Source organism: Leucopleurus acutus (assembly GCF_964270905.1).
Source record: "Leucopleurus acutus genome assembly, chromosome: 4".
In the NCBI taxonomy this organism is placed as follows: domain Eukaryota; kingdom Metazoa; phylum Chordata; class Mammalia; order Artiodactyla; family Delphinidae; genus Leucopleurus; species Leucopleurus acutus.
The window spans coordinates 123,744,645-123,757,344 of NC_139146.1; positions in this window are offsets into that span (position 1 = coordinate 123,744,645).

Below are 12,700 nucleotides of genomic sequence, written 5' to 3' on the forward strand. Positions count from 1 at the left end.
AAGTAAGTCAGAAAGAGAAAAACAAATACCGCATGCTAACACATATATATGGAATATTAAAAAAATGGTATTGGTGAACCTAGTGGCAGGGCAGGAATAAAGACGTAGACATAGAGAGTGGACTTGAGAACATGGGGAAGGGGGAAGGGTAAGCTGGGACGAAGTGAGAGACTGCCATTGACATACATACACTACCAAATGTAAAATGGCTAGTGGAAAGCAGCCGCATAGCACAGGGAGATCAGCTTGGTGCTCTGTGACCATCTAGAGGGGTGGGATAAGGAGGGTGGGAGGGAGGGAGATGCAAGAGGGAAGAGATATGGTGACATATGTATATGTATAACTGATTCACTTTGTTATAAAGCAGAAACTAACACACCATTATTGTAAAGCAATTATACTCCAATAAAGGTGTTATACTCCAATAAAGGTGTTTAAAAAAAAAAAAAGAAAATATATGGATCATTCCCTCAGGACCTCAACTGGTAAACACTGTCTGCACATTTACATCACATTCTCATTTTACAGTAGATAATAAAATTAGCTGTTTCCAGCCCTGCTCTGATCCTCTGTGAGAAATAGAAACTGTCAGAAATGAAACAGTAACACATAAGCAACCCTGGCATCTTTCAGTCCCTTATAGGAAATTCTGAGGTATGGAAAGAAAACAACTGAAAAATCAATGGTCCAGTTCATATTTTAAATAACGAAGAAGGCTGAAGTAGACTCTTCCATGTCATCACCCTATCGTATATAAACTACCCAGGCGTGTCCCCACACAAATCTCTGGCTAAATCTGCAAGGGGCAGTACCGTCTCCTCAAAGACTCCCACCCCTCGTTCCAGAAAGCCTAGATTTATACCAGAGGGAAAAATTTAATTAAGGGATTAAAATAAAAGTCATTAATACCTGCTGAACTAAATGTAGACACCAGGTGCTATTGAAAGAAGAGCCCTTCTCTGTTATCTTTGTAGGATGCATTGTTAAGAGACATCTGGAGATGCTCGCAAATAAGGCATTGACCTCTTTGGGATGCAGCAGCATTCAGGTTAGTGACACGGATGAAGTGACCAAAAGATGTGAGGTCTGTGGTGTATTTCAATAGGAAGAAGGGAAAATATATCAGAAAACAAACCCATAAAGAGGCACTTAACACAGTCCCCAAGATATATGATCTGTTAACGAAGAACAGACCTTTAAAAACTGTCCTAGAGATGGTTTGGAGTATTCTCAGCTGTGTTTTGGCAAATTATGTGTACAAAATTGCATAGGAAGTCATTAAAAAAAATCATTCTTGGGTCCCACCCTCAGATACTGTGATGTAATTGGAATGGGGTATAGCCTGGACATTAGGATTTTTAAAAAGTTTCCCAAATGATTCTAATGTGCACTAAGGTTCAAGCACCAGTGGAAATCATTCTTTAGACCATACAGGGTTTTGTTTCTATTCAACCAATATAGCATTTACCAACCTATTCTATAATTATATTTTCATTAAAAGCAAAAATTACAATCACGTATCAATTAAATATAGTGGAATGGGAACATGCAGTGTAGAAGACCTGGGCCCGCAGCTCTGCCAGTGTATTTACACAGGCTTAAAGCTCCCAGATTTGTCTGGATCTGGGCTTCATCAGCTATAATATGAAAAGAAGATTCACGACCAACAGATTTGTCCTCCTAGCACTGTGAAGTATTGTCTCATTTAAACTACACTCAGTTTTGTGACTGTTTACTGTTTATTACAGATGAGAAGACGAACTCAGAATATTCCAGCTCACATAACTACTAAGTGTGAAAATGAGGGCTTGAAACCTGGCCTTGCTGCCCCCAGGTGGGACAGTCAGATTCATCCCACTAACATCTTGATGCTCTCAAGAGGCCCCAAGAGCCTTAAAATTCTGTAGGACTATCAGCTACAAATATGATCAACACTACCAGTTGCTCAAGGAATGTATCATACTGGGGTAAAGGATAGAAAGCAGTGGCACATTTTATTGTTTTTCAAGAAGGATAAGTGTTAAACACTACCAAGTGTTAAACACTACCAAAAAAATTCTTCTTCTTAACGGGATTTAACCTCTCCCAAGGGCTTAAAAAATGCATGAAACCCAACTGCACAATGTGACTCAGCAAGAAAAGCCACCAAACAAATAATAACAAAATCCAGGTCAAAAGAAATAAGAAGAGATAACAATCCTGAAAGATGCCTAAGATTAAAAGCCAGTGAGATCCACTAATGTGCAAAACTTATCTTCAATGAAAATTTTGTAATTTTATATTTTCTGAAATACTGATATAAAACTAATTAATATAAGAGAAAAAATTCTCTTAGAGAAATTTAATTAATATAAAAGAACCTAATTAATTATAATTAATTAATTATATTTAATTAATATAAGAAAAATATATTAGAAAGATGACTAGAAAATAGAAGACCATGGGAATTATCTGAGCATCATAATAAAGAGTTGTAATATTTTCATTATACATATTGGATAGATCATTTTTCTCAAAGGAAACACAAACCAAAATATTTGGTCTAAGATCTGAGTATAAAAGGTTTTTAACAAAGCAAAGTAAAAAATAGATATACTTTTCATGCTGAATCTCATTTTAAGTAGCTACCAACATCATTAAACATTTCTGCCTAATAATAAATAGTCAATTCCTTGTGAATCTTGTAGGGAACTGGTGAAACTTATAGGAGGGTACAGAAAAATAAAGGGTACACTGGGAAATAATCATCAGGTAAATGCATTATTTCCCTTATGTCTAATCTGTCTCACAGAAACTACTCAGACCTCTTCATGGCAATTCATTATTCATTCATTCACCTGACAAAAATTTATGGAGTGCCTAAAAAGCAATTCTGTTAAGTAAGCACTGAGGTTACAAAGTGCAAACAATGACACTCATGCACCTCTCAGTCTGGTAAGGAGGAGGAACATTAATCACTCAAAAGAGTGAGCACTTAATTACACACTGACGTAACTGCAGTGAAAGTCGGTAAGACAGTCCTAGGACAGCATATAACAAACCATCCTCAAGTAATCTCTTGGGTCAAAGAAAGATAACTAAAGAGTGATGAGATCTCTTTGAAGAGAAACTCAGGTCTAAGTATACAATCCAGGAGGGAAAAAATCCTGGCAGAGGTAAGCAGCCAATGCAAAGGCCCTGAGGCAGGAGGAAACCTGGTGTGCTCCAGAGCAGGGAGCCAGGAAGAGATTAGGCAGAGGCCAGATTAGATGGGAACTTTGATCAGGCATTGGGACTTTTTTTGTTTTTTAAATGTTGAGCCTTCTTTTAATTAATTTATTTTTATTTTTTGCTGTGTTGGGTCTTCGTTTCTGTGCAAGGGCTTTCTCTAGTTGTGGCAAGCGGGGGCCACTCTTCATCGCGGTGCATGGGCCTCTCACTGCCGTAGCCTCTCGTTGTGGAGCACAGGCTCCAGACGCGCAGGCTCAGTAGTTGTGGCTCACGGGCCTAGTTGCTCCAAGGCATGTGGGATCTTCCCAGACCAGGGCTCGAACCCGTGTCCCCTGCATTAGCAGGCAGATTCTCAATCACTGTGCCACCAGGGAAGCCCAGGCATTGGGACTTTTAAGAGCTTCCTGGGTTATTCTAATGCACAGCACATTTCTAGAACCAGTGAGAGCCATACCATATTAGACCATACTTTTTTTCTTTTCAACCAAGTTAGCATGTATCAACTTAATCTATAACTTTATTTTTATAAACAAAAATCCCACAAATCACATGTTAATTAAGTGTAATGGAATATATGGTCATTGGAACTTGGAGTCTAAAATCCTGGGCCCCTAGATGGTGGTAGGAGTAGAACAGTACAAGATCTCTGGTTTGTGAAGATTGCTGGCTTCAGTGTGGAGGATGACTTGGAGGAGCAGAGATGTGGAGCCCAGCTAGGAAGCGACAGTGTCAGTCTAAGGAAAGAGATGACGGTATAGGCATCGTTGCATCTTGCCTTCCTTATCTGTAAAACACAGGGAGTTGGACAGAACAATCCCTAAGGACCCTTTCAGCTTAAGAGCAGACACAAAAGGAGATGCTGTGATTGGAGAAGGTTATCTTATAGTCCAGGACACATCCCCAAAACAGGAAATGACAGCTTGGGGTGCTCAGAAGGTAGACTTCCTCTCTATCATTCCCACCAGCATTAAATATGCTAAAACTAATTTTTTTAATGCCTTGACCCTATATCTTCCTCTATCTACTGACACTTTTTCTCAGCTCCCCATGACAGCAAACTGTATGAAATAAAGCCTCCACCATAATTATAAGCTGATGGACACCATATTAACTGGAGTTTGTGGAAAGAGTATATTTGGTTAGAAAAGAAAACATCCTTGGTTTAAAGCCTTAGTAAAGACAAAAATAAAAGTCTTAAGACTATTTTGGATTATAAATTTTGCCATTATCCAAAATTATATACATAGACATTTTATTCACAATAAATTCCTTATTTAACTCTGTTCTCCCTTCTTTATGCAACATCCACAATAGGGCTTTGCAAATAAGGAGTATACAGAACAGATGTGCTCCACAAATGAATAAGCAGGACTATTTACAGATGTTTTTTCCCCTTGGAGTGTCTCTTTCCCTTGGGAAATTTGGTTTTGATTTTATAATTTTTTTTTTTTTTTTTTGCTATATGTGGGCCTCTCACTGTTGTGGCCTCTCCCGTTGCAGAGTACAGGCTCTGCACGCACAGGCTCAGTGGCCATGGCTCACGGGCCTAGCTGCTCTGCGGCATGTGGGATCTTCCCGGACCAGGGCACGAACCCGTGTCCCCTGCATCGGCAGGCGGACTCTCAATCACTGCACCACCAGGGAAGCCTGGTTTTGATTTTTTGAAGGATGTTATTACTCTGTGGACTGATCAGCAGCTGATCAATGTATATTTACTGCCACAAGACATGACTTGGGACATGGCTCTGATTCACTATTGAACACCTACTAGGCGCAGACACTATTCTAGGCTCTGGGAAGTAAAGGCAGATTAAGTCTGACTTCACTGAGCTTGCATTCTAGTGAGGAAGAAAGACAACGATAAATAAATACAGAATTACATCAAATAACATCAGATAGAAATAAGAGTCAGGGGGGTAAAAAAATAAAATCTTATATGGTTTTAGGATTAACACTACTCCATTATGTATAACATTCACTTTAAAAGGCATTTCAGAGGCTGGAGAGATCAATCAGGTCCGTGATAGCAGGAGAATTCCTCTAAGGAAAAGGCATGAAAGGACGGGATGCAAAAATAAAAAAGGTGAGGAAGGTCAAGAGATAGTGACCATCAGGGAGAACTGCTTTAAATGGGTTGGTCAGGGAGTTTCCTGGTGGTCCAGCGGTAAAGAATCCACCTTCCAATGCAGGGCACATGGGTTTGATCCCTGGTCTGGGAACTGGGATCCCACATGCTGCAGAGCAACTAAGCCTGTGCGCCACAACTACTACTGAGCTTGCACACCACAACCAAGAGAGCCCACGTGCTGCAAACTATAGAGCCCACGTGCTCTGGAGCTCATGCGCCACAACAAAGAGCCCCTGCCACAATGAAAGACCCCACACACCTCAACAGAGCCCCCGCATGCCTCAGATAAGACCCAAGGCAGATCCCCTAAAAAAGAAAATAAATAAATAGTTGGTGTGGTCAGTTCATCAAAGACCTGAGTGGGGTGAGGGGGCGGATCATGTGAGAATCTGGAGAGAAGAATTCAAGTCTCCGGCAACAGCAGGTACAAAGGCCCTGGTGGGTGCACCTTTGCACTTTCAAGAAATATCTTTGTGTTTACAGAGAATATTGACGGTGCCCGCAGGGATGGAGAATTTGAAAAGTTAGAGTGGCTATTAGAGATCAGACTAGTAAGGATATGCTTATAGCAAAATTTTCAATTTTATTTTAGAGGATTGAAAAGAAGATGAAGTTTTTCATTTCTTTAGAATCACAGTGGCTGCTGTTTGCAAAACAGGTTTTAGAGGCAACAAGGAGACTAATTAAAAGGCTATTAACAGTCTCCAGGCAAGAGACGATGGTGGTCCAGATGCTACTCATGGCAACATATATAACATTTTGTGCAGGATATATTGTAAAAGTAGAGTCAAAGTACTATCTGGATGTTGAGTGTGAGAGAAATAGAGGATTCAAGAAAGACTCCAATATTTATGAAACGAAAGCCTTATCAGGGACAGAGACAGGGATTCTGAGGTAGGTACATGGGTATAGAGTGACATATATGTCAACTTGGCTAGACCAAATAATCTAGATTTTTGTCAAACATCAGTCTAAATGTCACTGTGAAGGTATTTTCAGATGAGGTTAAATTAAAATCAGTAGGTTTTGAAGAAAGCAGATGATAGATAGATAGGTGATAGATGTAGAGTAAAAGAGAAAAAAAATGAAAATACTGAAAAGATCTGGAGATTGTGACAGAGATAAACCAGGAGAATAGTATGCTTCACATGAAGAGAGTGTTTCAAGAATAAAGGATATAAACACTGTGAAGCTCTCTAGAGAGGTGAAGACTATAGACTAACTGCTGGGTCTACCAGTGTGAAGGTCATCAGTTATCTTAACAAAAGCAGTTCACTGGAGTGGTACAGAATATGTGTTTTTGTCCCAAGTATTACTCTCATCTTTGCTTTGGTTGCAATTCCAAAACTCTATAGAGAATTGTAATGTTTAGTATGATATATTCTAAACTATATATTTTAATGTTTATTTAGGAGGCAAAGCCTTCAAATAAAATTTAAATTCCACAAGACAAGCCTTGATCACAGCCAGTAACCAGTTTCAAGTTGCCAGAATTCTGTAATAATTCTCACAAGAAGAATTTACTAAAGCACGCTAAAAATTTACAAAGCACAGTCAAATTTTATTTTCCTATTGTCTCCTAATTTATTACCAAAAAGTATTATCTCAACCATGAGAATGAGAAGAGAAATAAATATTTAAACTACAAGATAATTTTTCAGAAAGACTTGTCAGAATGACATTTTAAAACTGTGTGAAGCAATTCAATTAAGGTTTTTGCCTATTTCAAGAAAGCACACTAGAAAACAAGCTATATGATTTATATGATTATATGACATATGACAAATATCTTTCTTTGTGGTTACTTATATTTTTTTAAAAGACTCTATAGGTGATTATCATAAACCTAGAATATTACCAGAGTTATTTGTATACTTTTAGCATAATTTTTGTACTGTATTTTTTAATATAGTTAAATAATGCATAACAACTTCAGCACCCTTTCAAATTTTTTTCTGTTTTTATTAGAATGATGCATGAAATAAAATGACCATGTTGTCAAACCACAAGAATACTTTTTTTCAGAAAAAACAGTCAAAATCAATACCCTTTTTCTTAAGGGTAAATGGAATATTAGAAAATCTTTATTCTGTGTTTTTTTAAATTTATAGTTGAAGATATGCAAAAAACCATAATAAAGCATACTGCAAATATATAGTCTGTCATTTAAAATACAATAATGACACCAAAAGCAAAATTCATGAAAAAAATAATTAATAAGCTAGACTTTATTAAAATGTAAAACTTTTGCTTTGCAAGAAACTTAGAAGACAAGTTACAGGCTGGGCAAAAATATTTGCAAAATAAACATCTGTAAAAGAAATTATCCAAACTATACAAAGAACTCTTAAAACTCAACAATAAGAAAACAAAAATTTCAATTAAAAATGGATAAAAGACCTTAATAGACACCTCACCAAAGAAGATATACAGATAACAAATAAGCATATGAAATGATGCTCCACATAATATGTTATCAGGGAAATGCAAATAATTATCATCAATATCTACTGATATGCATGCCTTTGGTTCTTATATCCACTTTTTTCATCACAAAAGTTATATATGTGCAACTACACAGAGACATATAATATTGTATTAGTTTTAGATGTACAACAAAATGATTTAATTTACATATATTTTGGGAAATGTTTTCCATAATAATTTTACCTAACATCCATCAACACTCATAGTTACAAATTTTTTCCCTGTGATGAAAACTTTTAAGATCTATCTCCTAGCAACTTTAAAATACTCAGTACAGTGTTATGAACTATAGTCACCATGCTGTACATTACATCTCTAAGACTTATTTTTCTTATAACTGGAAGTTTGTACCATTTGACCACTTTCACCCACCTACCCAACCCCAATCCTCACCTCCAGCAACAACTAATCATCTGTTCTTTTTTGATTAGTTTGGTTTGTTTTTTGCATTGTTTTTTAGTTTAGATTTCACATATAAGCAAAATCATACAGTACTTGTCTTTCTCATCTGACTTATTTCACTTAGCATAATGCCCTCAAGGTCCATCCATGTTATCATAAATGGCAAGATTTCCTCCTTTTTTAATGCTAAATAATATTCAATTGTTTATACATATTTTATTCATCCTTTCATCCTTTATTGGACACAAGTTATTTCCATGACTTGGCTTTTAAAATAATGCTGCAATGAACATAGGTAAGCAGACAGTTTTTCAAGATAGTGATTTTACTTCCTTCAGATAAATATCCAGCAGTGGAACGGCTGGATCATATAGTAGTTCTATTTTTAATTTTTTGAGGAGCCTCCATGCTGCTTTCCATAGTGGCTGCACCAATTTACATTCCCACCAATAGTTCACAATGGTTACCTTTTCTCCACATCCTCACCAACATTTTTTACCTCTTGTCTTTTCATGATAGCCATTCTAACAGGTGAGAGGTGACACCTTATTATGGTTTTGATTTTCATTTCCCTGATCATTAGTGATGTTAAATACCTTTTCATGCACCTGTTGGCCATTTGTATGTCTTCTTTGGAAAAATGTCTATTCAGATGCTCTGCCCATTTTTTAATCAGCCTGTTTTGTTTTGTTTTGTTTATACTACTGAGTTGTGTGAGTTCTTTACATATTTTGGATATTAACCCCTTATCAAACATATGATTTGCAAATATTTTCTCCCATTTGGTAGGTGGCATTTTCATTTTGTTGATGGTTTTCTTTGCTATACAAAAGCTTTTAAGTTTAACTAGGTCCCACTTGTTTATTTTTATTTTTATTTCCATTACTCTAGGAGATGGATCCAAAAAGATATTGCTGAAATTTATGTCAAAGAGTGTTCTGCCTACGTTGTCCTCTAGGAGTTTTATAGTTTCCAGTCTTATATTTAGGTCTTTAATCCATTTTTAGTTTATTTTTGTGTATGGTGTTAGAGAATTTTCTAATTTCATTCTTTTACATGTAACTCTCCAGTTTTCCCAGCACTTATTGAAGAGGCTGTCTTTTCTATTGTATATTCTTGCCTCCTTTGCCATAGATTAATTGACCATGGGTGCGTGGGTTTATCTCTGGGCTCTCTATCCTGTTCCACTGATCTATATGTATGTTTTTGTGTTAGTACCATACTGTTTTGATTACTATAGCTTTGTAATATCATCTGAAGTCAGGGAGCCTGATTCCTCCAGCTCTGTTTGTCTTTCTCAAGATTGTTTTGGCTATTCTTTTGTGTTTCAATACAAACTTTAAAAGTTTTTGTTCTGGTTCTGTGAAAAATGCCATTAGTAATTTGATAAGGATTGCATTAAATCTGTAAATTGCCTTGGGTAGTATAGTCATTTTGACAATATTTATTTTTCCAGTCCAAGAACACTTCTATCTGTTTGTGTCATCTTTGACTTCTTCCATCAGTGTCTTACAGTTTTCAGAGTACAGGTTTTTTACCTCCTTAAGTAGTTTATTCCTAGTTATTTTATTATTTTTGTTATGATGGTAAATGAGATTGTTTCCTTAATTTCTCTTTTTGATACTTCATTGTTAGTGTATAGGAATGCAACAGATTTCTCAGTATTAATTTTGTATTCTGCAAATTTACTGAATTCATTGATGAGTTCTAGTAGTTTTCTGGTAGCATCTTTCAGATTTTCTATGTATCATTTTTTGTCATCTAAACAGTGACAGTATTATTTCTTCTTTTTCACTTTGGATTCCTTATATTTCTTTTTCTTCTCTGATTGCTATGACTAGGACTTCCAAACCTATGTTGAATAAAAGTGGCGAGAAGGACATCCTTCTCTTGTTTCTGATCTTAGAGGAAATGCTTTCACCTTTGAATATGATGTTAGCTGTGGGTTTGTCATATATGGCCTTTATTATGTTGAGATAGGTTCCCTATATGTCCACTTTCTGGAGTGTTTTTATCATAACTGGATGTTGAATTTTATCAAAAGCTTTTCCTGCATCTATTGAGATGATCATATGGGTTTTAATCCTCAACTTGTTAATATGGTGTACCACATTGATTGATTTGTGGACACTAAAAAATCCTTGCATCCCTGGGATAAATCCCACTTAAGCATGGTGTATGGTCATTTTAATGTATCACTGGATTTGATTTGTGACTGTTTTGCTGAGGATTTTTGTGTCTATGTTCATTAGTGATATTTGGCTGTAATTTTCTATTTTGTGGATCTTTGTCTGGTTTTGGTATCAGGGTGATGGTGGCCTAATAGAACCAGTTTGAAAGTGCTCCTTTCTCTGCAATTTTTTCTTCTCTGTTTGGTAGATTTTACCTGTGAAGCCATCTGGTCCTGCATTTTTGTTTCTTGGGAGTTTTTTAATCACAAATTCAATTTCAGTACTGGTAATTGGTCTATTCAAATTTTCTATTACTTCCTGATTCAGTCTTGGAAGATTGTACCTTTCTAACAATTTGGTTGTTTCTTCTAGATTGTCCATTTTATTGGCATATAGTTGCTTGTAGCAATCTCTTATGGTCCCTTGTATTTCTGTGGTGTTCTTTGTAACTTCTTTTTCATTTCTAATTTTATTGATTTGGGACCTATCTCTTTTTTCTTGTTGAGTCTGGCTAAAAGTTTATCAATTTTGTTTATCTTTTCAAAGAATCAGCTTTTAGTTTCATTGATCTTTTCTGCTGTTTTCTTAGTCTCTATTTAATTTATTTCTGCTCTCATTTTTATGATATCTTTCCTTTTACTAACTTTGGATTCTGTTTGTTCTTCTTTCTCTAGTTGCTTTAGATGTAAGGTTAGGTTGTTTATTTGAGACTTTTCTTCTTTTCTGATGTAAGCTTGTATTGCTATAAACTTTCTTCTTAGAATTGCTTTTGCTGCATCCCATAAGTTTTGGATCATTGTGTTTTCATTTTCATTTGTCTCTAGGTATTTTTTAATTTCCTCTTTGATTTCTTCAGTGATCCATTTGTTGTTTAGTAGCATATTGTTTAGCATCCTAGTGTATGTGTTTTTTTTTGCAGTCTTTTTTTCTTGTAGTTGATTTTTAGCATTGTGGTCTGAAAAGATGCTTGATAGGATTGCAGTTTTTTGGTTTTTGGTTTTTTTTTTAGTTTGCCAAGGCTTGCTTTGTGGCCCAGAATGTGATCTATCCTGGAGAATGTTCCATGTGCACTTGATGTATTCAGCTGCTTTCAGATGGAATGCTCTATAAATATTGATTAAGTCCACTGGGTCTAATGTGTCATTTAAAACCTGTGTTTCGTTATTGATTTTCTGTCTGGATGATCTGTTCATTGATGTAAGTGGGGTATTAAAGTCCCCCATTATTATTGTGCTACTGTCAGTTTCTCCTTTTATGTTTTTTAACATTTGCCTTATATTTTGCAGTGCTCCTATGCTGGGTACATATATATTTACAATTGTTCTATCTTCTTCTTGGATTCATCCTTTGTGCCACTCCCTTTGGCCTGCAGAGTTTCTGCTAAAATGTCAGCTGATAAGCTTAGGGGGATTCCCATATATGTTATTTGTTGCTTTTCCCTTGTTGCTTTTAATATTTTCTCTTTATCTTTAATTGTTGTCAGTTTGATTACTATGTGTCTCAGTGTGTTCCTCCTGGGGTTAATCCTGTGTGGGACTCTCTGTTCTTCCTGGACTTGGTTGACTGTTTCCTTTCCCATGTTAGGAAAGTTTTCAGCTATTGTTTCTCAGCTAATGTTATCTCTTCAAGTATTTTCTCAGGCCCTTTTTCTCTCTCTTCTCTTCCAGGAACCCTATAATGTGAACGCTGGTGTGTTTGAGGTTGTCCCGGAGGTCTCTAAACTGCCCTCATTTCTTTTCATTCTTTTTTCTTTATTCTCTTCTGTGACAGTGATTTCCACCATTCTCTTCCAGCTGACTTATCTGTTCTTCTGCCTCATTTATTCTATTATTGATTCTTCCTAGTGTATTTTTCATTTCAGTTACTGTATTCTTTAACTCTGGTTTCTTTATATTTTCTAACTCTTTGTTAAAAACTTCTTGTAACTTCTCACTCTGTGAATTCATTCTTTACCCAAGTTCTTGGATCATCTTCACGATCATTACTTTGAATTCTTTCTCAGGTAGGTTGCCTATCTCCACTTCACTTAGTTGTTCTTCTGGGGTTTTATCTTGTTCCTTTACCTGGAACATATTCCTCTGCTGTCTCATTTTGTCTAAATTCTGGTGTTTGTGGACTCAGTTCCACAGGCTGCAGGATTATCGTTTTCTTGCATCTGTTTTCTGTCTCCTGGTGGGTAAGGCTGGTCTAGAGACTCATAGAGGCTTCCTGGTGGGAGAGGCCAGTGCCTGCCCAATGGTGGGTGGAGCTGTGTCTTGACCTTCTGGTGGGTAGAGCTGTGTTGAGAGTCATGTCTATAGGT